The sequence below is a fragment of the Lissotriton vulgaris genome, unplaced genomic scaffold (genome assembly GCF_964263255.1).
Source record: "Lissotriton vulgaris unplaced genomic scaffold, aLisVul1.2 SCAFFOLD_462, whole genome shotgun sequence".
Taxonomy (NCBI): domain Eukaryota; kingdom Metazoa; phylum Chordata; class Amphibia; order Caudata; family Salamandridae; genus Lissotriton; species Lissotriton vulgaris.
Window position 1 is genome coordinate 219,803 of NW_028255543.1, and position 13,746 is coordinate 233,548.

At 47.8% G+C, this 13,746-nt stretch overlaps 1 pseudogene; it reads left to right on the forward strand.

Annotated features, from left to right (window-relative positions):
• Positions 1-4,172: 4,172 nt before the first annotated feature.
• Positions 4,173-4,343, forward strand: LOC147659089 (small nucleolar RNA U3; annotated as a pseudogene).
• Positions 4,344-13,746: the final 9,403 nt, after the last annotated feature.

The window sequence follows — 13,746 nt, forward strand, 5'->3', positions numbered from 1 at the left end:
TCTCTTTCAAGAGCTAGGGTCTCTCTTGAAAGGGCAACTTCTTGCCTCTTGATCCTAAGCTGGACTTCTTTCATCCTAACTTTGTGCTCTCTTCTCTGAGGGGAAGTCATTCTCCTTTGAGCGGAGGCATTGGACCCTACTGATGAGTCAGAATGTTCAGATCCTCTTGAAAGTGATCTGTGTCTTCTGGGCTCACCATTAGGCCTACGTGGAGGGATAGAGGGAGGCCATCCTAGGCCATCTCCACCCCCAGATAGTCTGGTGTTCCCCAGGTTAGGTTCATCAACCTCATCCTGGTCTACATCCTCCTCATCTTCAGAGACCAGTGGGGCTCCCCCACTAGGATCTTCTTCTGAAGAAGGCTGCCCCCCTCCCTGCTACCATGTGTCTCTGGGTTTGATGCTTTTTCTAAGTCATATGCCTCTAAAACATTTACTAGGTGCTGGGTGGTTGGACTCTGTTCTTGTCTTTACTTGACAACACACAAGCTTCTCAAATCTTGAAAACTAAAGGTGTCATACTTAGTTGTCTGCACACGGCTGACATCTGGCAGTGAGGCACTACCTCCTGTCCTCAAAGACATGACTAGTGTGGAGTTGTGTGTGCACCTACCTGCACTATTTGTTTTCCTACTAGAACCTCTCTAGGAGTTGTAGTCAGGGTGTGCTAAGCCCTTACCACCTACAACTGCTAAGTTCAGTAGAAAGTATGTATTAGAAGACTTGACTCACATGGACCTACAGGTACCTTGATCTGATTTTTCAAACGATATGTCAAGATTATTTGGTAAAAGAATGATAATGATAAGAAATAATAATGATAATTACGCACTTATATAGCGCACAACTACCCGGAGGCATCTCGGCGCTTGTACGAATACCGCCGAGGAACCCTTCCTGGCCTTTCCCTGTGAGGAGCCCACTCCTGGGCACCCCCAAGGTGAAGTCAGGCATCCTCAGCGTTGTGGGGGCCGTTGTGGAGATTAAGCAAGCTATTGCCCTGAGGTGCAGAGTGGGGCTCATGATCAGAATAGGCACCGAGGCGAGAATTATCGAGTCCGCGGACATTGAGCCCAAGACCCGCCAAGGCGGGAATTGAACCCTGGTCCCGGCCATACTACTGCATCAGGGTCTGCCGCTCTAACCATTGAGCCACACTTCTCTACTCAATGCAAGCTCTTATCCCATCCGCTGCACACCAATGTGAGAAGTTAGCCTGGCATATGATGTCGACTAGTTCTAGAGGAGTGTGGCTCACGGATTAGAGCGGCAGACCCTGATGCAGAGGTCTGGCCCGGGACCAGGGTTCAATTCCCGACGCGGCAGGGTCCTGAGCCCAAAAATGTCCACGACTCGATAATTCTCGCCTCGGGGCCTATTCTAATCATGGGGTCCCACGCTGCAACTCTGGGAAATAGCTTGCTTAATCTCCACTAGTGCCTCGGAATCCCAGGCAGCGCTGTGTCACCTCCGAGGCGCTTTAGAATTCAAGATAGCGATATGCCACCTCCGAGGCGCTTTACAATTACATTTGCAGGTTTCTAACGCGCTAGAATCGACTCCCGAAGGAGTATCTCTGCGCAATAGACCGCTGGGGAACCCGTCCTGGCTTACCCTGTGAGATGGTCCCTTCTGGGTATCTCCAAGGTGAAACCAGGCATCCCCGGCGTATGTGGGGGGCCGTTGTGGAGATAAGGCAAGCTAATGACCAGAGTTGCCGAGTGTAATCTCTGGTTAGAGTAGGCACCGAGGTGAGAATTATTGAGTCCGCTGACCCTGGTCCATGACCCTGCCGTGTCGGGAATTGAACCCTGGTCCCGGGCCGTCCTCTGCTCCCGGGTCTGCCGCCTCTGCCGCCTCTAACCAGTGAGCCACACAACTCCACACACAATGCCAGGTGGAGCTATGCCATTTCAGAGGCGTCTCAAAATACTAGGCGGCGTTTTGCCATGTCGAAGCATGTGGCACGCGCCACTGAGGGCCAATCCCCACAAGGGCAGGAAGATTTAAGAAACCAGTCAAGAGCTGGGTTCAAAGGGAGGGTTTGGTGGCTGTTGCTAGCGCGAGACCTCTTGGAAGTTCAAGAGGTGAACGCGCCTACTGAAGAGATTGGGCCCCTCTTGCTGGTTGAGTCCGGGCCGGGCTAAATCTACCTTTCATCCTCCTGTAGTCGAAAAAAATTCACATTTTTGATTTGAATGTATTTTTAGTCATATTTGTGTAATAAAGATTAGACCTGCCTGATGTGGGCATTATAGTTTTGTACTTGAAAAGAGGTGGTATTACTGTTTTAAAATAAACGCATCGTTTATTAAGTAAGTTTGATACTGGCGCATGTAAACTCTGGAAGATAGCCAGTGAGGTTACTGTAGCACATTGAGGCACGCCATACTGTAGTTCTGTAGTGCTTTACACCCCTGTGGAGGTGCTAGAGTGCACTGGTGACCTGACTGCACGCTCCTCCGTGGGGGTGGGGCTGTGGATGGAATAGTGCGTGTCTGGCCGGTGACGTAAGTGGGTAGTGCTTGCTGCTCTCTTTTCACTGTGCACTGTCGTGAGTGAGGTGAGACGGAGGGAAGGCAGGACACTTAGGCATTAGTATGCTAGTGCCTAGAGTCTAGGCACTAGATGGAGAAGTGTGATTATAGTGTGGCCTTTGTGGGAAGGACGCAGGATGAAGTACTGGGTTTTTAAGAACCCAGCGGTGCTAGGGAACACACCCTAAGACTTCGAGTCCTTCCTGTTTCAGACTACAGAAACACAGAGTCTTCTTGGTGAAGTCAAAGATCGAATTTATTGGCTGCAGCCAGTAACAGGTATCCGAGAAGTACAACACGGTGTATATTCTCAGGAGACTGCTCAATATTACAAAGCAAGCCATCTCTTTTTATACAAAATAATATGCTTCAGGCAAACATTCCCTATTTTACAGTTGACCATTCACATATTTTCACTACAAAGAAAAAGCAGAGTCATGATGACAAGCCCATATTTCAGTTTGTCCAGCCCACAATCAATTACCCGGCAAGGCCCAGTATTTTCATCAGATATCGACGGACCCCCAATAAAAACGGGCACCTCCTCCTCATAAAGCAAGTCATAAAGAAAGAAACAGGGACAGGTGTGTGTAAGATTAGGCATGGTTTGTGTGCGATGAAAGGTTTTTATGATGTTGTGCCTTGATACTAATCTCATTCGGCCACTGGGAAAGGAACTGGCCGGACAGGTTTGGCTTCAGGCAGTGGAGTCAGCTTGCCCAGGTCACAGAGGAGTCAGCAAAGGTGTACGTGTCCTTCAGACTCGTTTTCGGCCTTAGTCAATTGCCTGTGTGAGGGTAATCACAAAATGGCTGCCGTTCACAAAATGGAACCCGAGGGTTCGGGACGGAAACTCTGATTTCAGGGTGATTTCGTCACCTGATTATGACGAAAATGCTTATGCATAGTATTCAAATCAGTCTGCTGACACCAAAATCGTCATGATACGACGATGTTTATAACACGGGTCCAGAATTTTCAGTACCACAAGGAGTGTGTTGTGATAAAGATGTGTGGTGAAGGCGGGCACCTACTGTGTCCAAAGAGGTCTGCACAGAGCGTGGTTACATGATTGTCACCCTTCAAGTCACTTCCTCTCTCTTTCGATGTCTCTGTCACGTCTCTCGTGTGCACCAGAACCCTTCCCCGGGTGCGGCCTGGCATAAACATAGCATTTTCTGTCCAGACAGTAACCATTATAGGTGCACAAGGGACAGGGAGAGAAAGTGAGTGAAAAGAGAACGATAAGGGAGAAAGAGAGAGACAAGTATAGTGGGAGGACAGTGATAAAGAAGAATGGAGGAGGAGAGAATTGAAGAAAGTAGGGGTGGGAAACAAACAGCTAAAGGGGCCCATGTCATCTGCCTTCAGCCTGCACGGGCTTTTAGCCGCTGTCGAGATGCGTTCCCGCAGGTGTAGTTTCACTTTTTAATTTGTTGGTTAGGTTTGTCTCTCCTGCCTCGATAATTCTTGTGCGTGCTGTCTTTCCCTGTCACTGTCTGCTTCGAGTTCTCTCTCTCCATCTCGATGCCTCTGTCTCGAAGGCTCGCTCTCTCCTACTGCACCCTCGTACTTTCCCTCCCACCTCAGGCTCCTGTCTACACACCTGTCCATATGAGCTGCAAACGTTTATTGAAGGACTAGTCTTTTAGGGATCATTTCTACAGTGCTTAACCAGGGAAATGCATTACAAAAGTGTCTTGTTTTAGAGCGAGTGGACAGTGTCGCATTAATGCAGCTGCTGATTTCTATGGGTGACCGTCCATCTCTCCTTTACAGGACAGCTGGAGGAAGGGTCACAAGCAGCCCCGCAACTGAGTGCAATTAAGAAAAGAAAAGCAAAGTCAAACACGACGTGTGCTTTATCACACGTCGTGCTTCACACACTGTATTCCTTTTCTTACAGTGCACAGGTGCGGGGTTGATTGTGACCCTTTGAGTTAGTATTCACGTTAATTGCACGAATACTAATTCAAAGAACCACAATCAGCCCCGCAGCTGTGCCCTGCAAGAATCAGCGTCTCCTGCAACGAGGAAATTGCAGTGTTTCACGCCGCACGCATTGTAAAAGAGACGGCGCGAACGGTGTCGCAGGAGTGCGCGCTAAATACAGCACTCTGCGCGCTTAGGGTGACTTCTGTGCGAGCGCACTCACCCGCGCAGCTTGTTGGGAACAGTGCCGGTCACACGTCTCTCGTGTCCGCCACGGTTCTCAGCTTTGCTGGGAGTGAAGGTCGGGGTCAGAGATGTCTGGAAGTCCATGTCCTGGGTTGCAGATCATCAGGGTCCGGCGGGAGCCTCGAAAATGCAGACCAGCAAAGTTGCTGTTGGTGCCTGTTTGAACAGGTTTGCCACTCCTTGACCACAAGGGAGATGTCTTCCGTCTTCCAGTCGAAATGGAATGTTGATGGTCCAGGTTATATGTTTCAAAGTTTCATCCAGGGTAATCTAAAGTCCTAGGGACTGGGATCCTATACTTATACTAAGTTTAGGGGTTGGACTAACTTTAAGGTCCCTCCTATGGGTGGACCTGGGGAGGGGGTGGTTACACCGCTTCCCCTTTGTCCAGTTTCGGGCCCCAGCTACCGGTTTGAACTGGGAAATGCATGGAGCACCTTGTGTGCCCCAGGCAGTGTCTGGAAAGCAATTACTGAATGCAGCCCTTCCTGCCCCAATACACGAAAGTCCTGTCTGGGGAGGTGCTAGCACCTCCCTGGGCAGGCAACCTATTTTCCAGGCCTCCCATGCTGGAGTTCCATCCAGCAGCAGGAGGGCATACTCGTGTCTGTGGCAGCAGCATCCATTTTGTGATGCTGAGGCTCTGTTCAACTTTAACCGGGTATACCAGCAACTACATGTATTCTCCCTCTAGAAGGGTGGAATGCTACCCCTGCCACAAGGACTGGCAGGGGGGGGGGGGTAGTATTCCGAAGTGTTCGACACCTTACAAGACATGTTTTGATAAAGCCAAACCAAAGTTAGCATTAACCGCGAGGATTATAATGCACTTAAGAGTATATGGTATCGCTATATCATAGAACAGCTATAAGGAGATGGTTCTGAAAGCTGCAGAGGGGCTCAGCTTATGCTCGGGCACCTTTTTACATAAAACCAAGCACTCTGCCTTCAGGATTGTTAAGGTCTGCCATAGGAGTGACTTATAGGTTACTATGTGGCTATATGTTTATTTTATTTATAAAGTTTTGTATAGCGCAAATTTGTAGATATAGATATACTATATCTAAGTAAGGGGTGATTACACCACCTTATCTAGGCTGTGTGATCAGACCTGTGGTGTCAGTTTGGAAGGCTAACCAGGGATGGCATAATACATGCTGCAGCCCCTGGTAGGCCTAGGCTGCACCTATGACCTGGGTACCTAGAGTACCCTATACAGGGGCTCACAAGGGTGACCCAGTAACCAATCTGGTATGTACCTAAAGTACATGGTATCAATTTATAGAGAGAACAGCTGGGCTGTGGTAGTGATTAGCAGGGCCACAGCCAGACTAAAGTCGAAAAACCGGAGAATAACAGCAAAAAGTGGGGGTGGCCATAGGAAGCAGGCCCTACCCTCCTACAGGTGCTGGCTATGGTTCAGTGGGCGGTACCTTGCCTCAGGTCAGTGCGGGAGTGGGCCATTCCAACAATACACGGAGTGCCCCAATCTCGTCCTGTTTCGCTTTTGTTTTGCTGCCATTTTGTTGTTGTGCCTCCCAGCCCGTCTCTCCACCCCGGTCCCGCCTTCCAGCTGCCCCTCCCTCCCACTGAAAGTTAAGGACTGACCCGTATGCTCCAGCGCTGTGACCGTCCTGACTCGTTCAGAAGCGGTCGCTCCCCACGCTCCCTGTTCACCTGGTATCGTAGCGCTTTACTGCTCATTGCTGCAATTACCTAATTGTGCTCTGCTCTCATTGATTGTAATTGTAGTAGTGCCTGATTAATAGCGTAGCGCTATATTGCAGAGCCCACATTGCGTGTATTATCATTTGTGCCTGTTTGATCTGGTAGTGCTATATTGCAAAGTTCGCATTGCTTGTTAATATAATTTGTGTCTGATTGTGCCGGTGCCTCTGCCCACATCATAGCGAAATTCCTGCTTGTGCACCAATCTCGTCCTGTTTCGCTTTTGTTTTGCTGCCATTTTGTTGTTGTGCCTCCCAGCCCGTCTCTCCACCCCACTCCCGCCTCCCAGCTGAGCCTCCCTCGCTCCGCCCCCCCACTATCCACTTATGTCAGAGCAGCTTACGCGCAGCGAACGCGCCCCATGCGCGCCGAAGGCGCGCCAAAGGTAAGCCCGTCTACGCCCGTCTGCGCCTGGACCGCGCCCAACCCCCTGGTCCCCACAAACTCCACTCCACCCGCATAACGTACGACACCGCTACCCTCTCAGCACTCAACTCCGGCCGTCTCCCAGACTGCTACCAAGCCGCCCCAGGACACACCCATAGGCCCTTCACCTGCCACTCCTGCAAGTTCGACTGCATCAGGACCCACACCAAATCCACAAACTCCAAACAGAGCTCCAACACTAACCACCTGAAGTGTATCCTGCTCAATACCCGCTCGGTTCACAAACACGCAACTGAACCATGGAACCTACTGGACACCACATCGCCTGACGTCGCCTTTCTTACAGAAACCTGGATGAATGCCTCATAAGCGCCCGACATCGCCATAGCCATCCCGGATGGCTACAAGATCATCCGAAAGGACCGCATCAACCAAACAGGAGGAGGCATCGCCATCGTCCATAAGAACACCATCCGCATCACGACCAGTTCAGATGATAACCTCGCATCCGCCGAACACCTTCACTTCCAGATCCACACCGACCCTAAGACCACACTCAGAGGTACCCTCATTTACAGACCCCCAGAACCCCGCACACAATTCAGAGAAGACATCACTGACTTTATCAGCCCACACGCCCTCCCCTCCGAGGACTACATTCTACTGGGAGACCTCAATTTCCACCTGGAAAAGAACAATGACAGCAACACCACCACCCTTATGGACAACCTCGCCAATCTCGGACTCAAACAACTTGTAGACACCCCCACCCACTACGCCGGGCACACGCTCGACCCAATCTTCTCCTCCAGCAAGCACATCTCCTTCAATCACGCCACAGGACTCCATTGGACAGACCACAGCTGCGTTCACTTCAACTACAAAAAGACCACGACCCACAACCACCCACAACCACCCACAACCAATCCCCCGCAGAAACTGGAACAAAATTACCACCGACCAGCTCTTCACATCACTTTACCAAAACCCTCCTGCCAAATCATTGGACCCAAATCAAGCAGCCATCAACCTCACACAATGGATCACCCACAGCGCTAACGATTTAGCACCCTTGAAAAACCATCAAATCAAGCAAGGTAGCAAAAAAGCCCCCTGGTTCAATGACGACCTTAAGAAATCCAAGAAGATCTGTTGCACCCTCGAGAAAGCCTGGCGAAAAAACCCAACCACTGACAACTTGGCCACCTTCAAGAACGCCACCCGCAAACACCACCAGCTGATCTGATCCACCAAGAAATCAGCATTCAAGGATCGACTCGACAACAACGCCCACAACAGCAAGGAACTATTCAACATCATCAAAGAGTTTACCAACCCCACCGCCGGCACCAACGACATCACTCCTTCTCAAGACCTCTGCGACTCTCTAGCTTCGTTCTTCCACAAAAAAATCGCTGACATACATAACAGCTTTGGCGACCAGTCCACCCCACCCACTTCCGAACCAAACCCCCCCTCCAACAACCTTTGCACCTGGAACCCAATCACCACTGAAGACACCATCCGCTTGATGAACTCCATCCACTCTGGATCGCCAACCGACCCATGTCCCCACCACATTTTCAACAAAGCAGACTCCATTATCGCACCCCATCTCCGAGATGTCATCAACTGCTCCCTCAACTCCGCTACCTTCCCGGAAAGCTGGAAACATGCCGAACTCAGCGCCCTCCTGAAGAAACCCACAGCAGACCCCACCGAACTTAAGAACTACCGCCCCATTTCGCTCCTCCCATTCCCTGCCAAAGTCATTGAGAAAACCGTCAACAGTCAGCTCGCCGCCTTCCTCGAATCCAACGGCTCCCTTGACCCATCACAGTCCGGCTTCCGAGCCAAACACAGTACCGAGACCGCCCTCATCGCAGCAACAGACGACATTCGAACTCTACTGGACAACGGAGAAACAGCTGCCCTCATCCTACTGGACCTCTCCGCAGCCTTTGACACAGTCTGCCATAGCACCCTTATACAACGCCTCAGCAATAATGGAATACTAGGAAAAGCATTGAACTGGATCATCTCGTTCCTCGCCGGAAGAACCCAGAGAGTCCGCCTCCCCCCTTTCAAATCGGAGGCCACTGAAGTCATCTGCGGCGTACCACAAGGATCAGCACTCAGTCCCACCCTCTTCAACGTATGCATGAGTCCCCTCTCATCCATCGCGCGCCAACATAACCTCAACATCATCTCCTACGTTGACGACACCCAGCTGATCCTCTCACTCACCAAAGACCCAAACACCGCCAAAACCAACCTACATGAAGGGATGAAAGAAGTAGCCGAGTGGATGAAGAACAGCCGTTTAAAACTGAACTCGGACAAAACGGAAGTCCTCATCTTAGGATCATCCCCCTCCGCTTGGGACGACTCTTGGTGGCCACCGGCCCTGGGCAACGCACCAAAACCTACGGACCACGCACGTAACCTGGGCTTCATCCTGGACTCCTCCCTCTCGATGACCAGACAAGTCAACGCCATCTCATCATCATGCTTCAACATCCTACGTATGCTCAAAAAAATCTTCTGTTGGATCCCCACCAAAACAAGAAATACGGTCACCCATGCACTGGTCACAAGCCGACTGGACTACGGAAACACCCTTTACGCAGGAATGAACAAAAGCACACAGCAGCTGACCAGGGTTTCGCACATCAACTTTGTCTGTTTCAGAGATATTTAGTGGTCCGGCTACTCTCACCATCCGCTGCCGAGGATGTATATCTGAGCAATAGTATATAAGAGTAGAGAGGCGCACACAGTGAAGTCAGTGATACAAGAGAGTCCATGAAATGCGTAGATCTTCTGTTCTTATTTTAAATATATTCTTTATTTTCACATACAACGGCACAGCCAACGCGTTTCATTCCCATTCGTGCCTTGGGAATTTCATCAGGGCTGCAAAAGGATATTTACATACATAAGTATTCAAAAAATCTATTGTTTAAACATACATATAAAATGGCACAAGTCCAAGTCAGTTTATAACAAAAAAGGATTTTTTTAGGTTTAAAAAGACGCACCCATAGATCCAAGCATATTGGACAAGTTTTGCTTTCTGCCAAGTGACAGGTTTTAATTATCTCCTTGTGAAAGCTAGTACACCCTCACCGGTACATTGCCATCACAAGGCCAGTTCAAGCCATAATGCTTGACCCTGGCAGTAAGCACCAAACTATGCCTATTGGAGAGATAGGCAACCGAAAAATTCAAGTGGTTATGCCATGCAAAAAGTTGAAGAAAAAAAGGGTGTGTGGTCCAAGTAACAATAGTCCAAGATTTAAAAGTGAAAGACAAGATAAAGGGAGTCCCTTAGGGTGTGAAAGAACCAGTGTGCAGTGGTGCAAGAGACCCTCAAGTATCCCGAAGTATGACTAAAAGATTCTAAGGCTCACCATATACTAGACAATCAAGTCCGTGCGATGATTCTGGATGAGGTTCCTCTTAGGACGCTGATGTGGAAGAATGATCACAGTAGATCACAGTGTATTCCTAAGGTGGAAGTACAATAATATGGTTTATAGTTCAAGTCATCCCCATGGAAGCGCCAGATTCCCGATTGTAAAGATGGAAAACCAAACGAACTTGTCTATACGTCCTATGCTCATTAGGGCGATTTATTTTCAAAAGAGCCTATTACAAATGTAATGTTCCACTTTTAAAATGTGGTTCAATATAAGGAGTGCAAGAAACCTGAAGACATGACACTCCTGAACCCAGAGTAACTTTTTATTAAAAAATCAGGGAAAAGGGGATAAGCAAGAACAAGGGTAAAGTGGTCCCTTAAGGATTAATTTATAGCAACAAAGCCATATTATACCTGAAAAGTGCTTCACACTCAATTCCAAGTGGAATGGTGGTTCGAGTCCCCCGGATGGGCTGGAAAATATCACTATGAAGAGTCAGGAAGTATATTGATTCCGGACCCCTGTGTATAGGAAGCGAAAAAAGTATTGAAATGTGAGTCCCATATAGGGAAATGAAATACTTGATGTCATGATCCTACATTAAGAAAAGGATTTTCAAATAATACAAATGTCTTGGAAGAACGTATACATTTAGTTCAGAAAGCTACCAACATTCTTTCATAATGACAGGTGCAATCCTCCTTTTGTTGGTTGCAATGGATTGCATTTTCCCCTGTATGTTATAAGCCCCCTTCTGTTGATGGCGATAATTTGCATACTCCCCCCGTTTGCTAAAGGGCAATAAGTAGCTGCCAACCAGTTATGAGCAACATATAGCTAGATAATACATGGCTTTAAGGTAGAGCATCAAAACGTGTCGAAACAACCACTACATAAGGAAGTAAAGTGGGGCAGTAGACAGGCATCTATAATTGGGTCACGGCATGAGTAGCCTAGCAAGAGGTGTTCAATAACGACCATTACTTCCTGACAAGCAATAAACCTCCACCCCGGTTTGCTTGCTCCCCCAGTAATTAAAAAATCCCCAACATGAAATTAGTACCTTAGGGGGCTCCAAGGCGGAGGGGGGTCAGTGTGCTCGGGAAGATAACCAGCTTCGATGGGGGTGATATTCGCGTTAGTACGCAACGGTACCTACAGATGGTCAATTAACATAAAGTTGCCATAAATAAAAGTCCCGGAAAACAATCGACAAACAAACCCAGAAGTTCCTGGCAATATCACATACCTGTGATATGGTCTCCGTTCTCCGCCGCTCCTCCTCGTGGAAAGTTGGACGCACGGAAGAATCGACGGGCGCCATATTTAAAGCGAGGCGTGTCAACACTGAGAGGTGGTCACATGATACTGAGACCAACCTATGACAATAACGGGGGATCCCGTGTACAACGGGGCGGCCATCTTTAAGTGTGGCGAAGGATGGAATATTTACTGTATTTGTTAATACGTCGCATTATATCGACGATTGGAAGGAATAACCGGGATAAAGTGCAACTGACAATCAACTATATAAAAATTTAAAAGAGGAGTCCTCTTATTCCCAATAGGGTATATAATTATAGGGTCGCCTGTGTTGGTTGATGCGGTTGTACCTATTGAAATATGCTGGATTGAGTAGAGACCAATTTTAAACAAAGTGTGCCGATACCAGAAAACGTCCGCATGGAACCGGGGTCAACCCATAATAATTTCGGGGGATCCTATGTATGAAAAAGGCAGCCATCTTAATATATGGAAAAGAATGACATATTTCCGGTTTCTAATAGTACAAAACGTTGTGTTGAGTCGGCGTTCGAAAAGAATAGCAAGACTTGAAAGAAGTGACAGTGAGTTGAAATACCTTAGAGAACGGTATCCTCTTATTCCGAAATAAATAAGGTACTCATTTCATGTTGGGGATTTTTTGATTACTGAGGGAGCAAGCGAACCGGGGTGGAGGTTTATTGCTTGTCAGGAAGTAATGGTCGACATTGAACACCTCTTTCTAGGCTACTCATGCCGTGACCTACTGCCCCACTTTACTTCCTTATGTAGTGGTTGTCTCGATACGTTTTGATGCTCTACCTTAAAACCATGTGGGGATTTTTGATTACTGGGGGAGCAAGCCAACCGGGGTGGAGGTTAATTGCTTGTCAGGAAGTAATGGTCGTTATTGAACACCTCTTGCTAGGCTACTCATGCCGTGACCCAATTATAGATGCCTGTCTACTGCCCCACTTTACTTCCTTATGTAGTGGTTGTTTCGACACGTTTTGATGCTCTACCTTAAAGCCATGTATTATCTAGCTATATGTTGCTCATAACTGGTTGGCAGCTACTTATTGCCCTTTAGCAAACGGGGGGAGTATGCAAATTATCGCCATCAACAGAAGGGGGCTTATAACATACAGGGGAAAATGCAATCCATTGCAACCAACAAAAGGAGGATTGCACCTGTCAATATGAAAGAATGTAGGTAGCTTTCTGAACTAAATATATATGTTCTTCCAAGACATTTGTATTATTGGAAAATCCTTTTCTTAATGTAGGATCATGACATCAAGTATTTCATTTCCCTATATGGGACTCACATTTCAATACTTTTTTTGCTTCCTATACACAGGGGTCCGGAATCAATATACTTCCTGACTCTTCATAGTGATATTTTCCAGCCCATCCGGGGGACTCGAACCACCATTCCACTTGGAATTGAGTGTGAAGCACTTTTCAGGTATAATATGGCTTTGTTGCTATAAATTAATCCTTAAGGGACCACTTTACCCTTGTTCTTGCTTATCCCCTTTTCCCTGATTTGTTAATAAAAAGTTACTCTGGGTTCAGGAGTGTCATGTCTTCAGGTTTCTTGCACTCCTTATATTGAACCACATTTTAAAAGTGGAACATTACATTTGTGATAGGCTCTTTTGAAAATAAATCGCCCTAATGAGCATAGGACGTATAGACAAGTTCGTTTGGTTTTCCATCTTTACAATCGGGAATCTGGCGCTTCCATGGGGATGACTTGAACTATAAACCATATTATTATACTTCCACCTTAGGAATACACTGTGATCTACTGTGATCATTCTTCCACATCAGCGTCCTAAGAGGAACCTCATCCAGAATCATCGCACGGACTTGACTGTCTAGTATATGGTAAGCCTTAGAATCTTTTAGTCATACTTCGGGATACTTGAGGGTCTCTTGGACCACTGCACACTGGTTCTTTCACACCCTAAGGGACTCCCTTTATCTTGTCTTTCACTTTAAAATCTTGGACTATGGTTACTTGGACCACACACCCTTTTTTTCTTCAACTTTTTGCATGGTATAACCACTTGAATTTTTCGGGTGCCTATCTCTCCAATACGATTTACAAAAAGGGGGTGGTGATGAACAGAGTGTCTGAGTTAAACAGACCACTCTTACCCAGTCCAAAGATCAGGGCTTGATCCATCACCGTTATTTATCTCACTGCCCCATCCCAGCTCA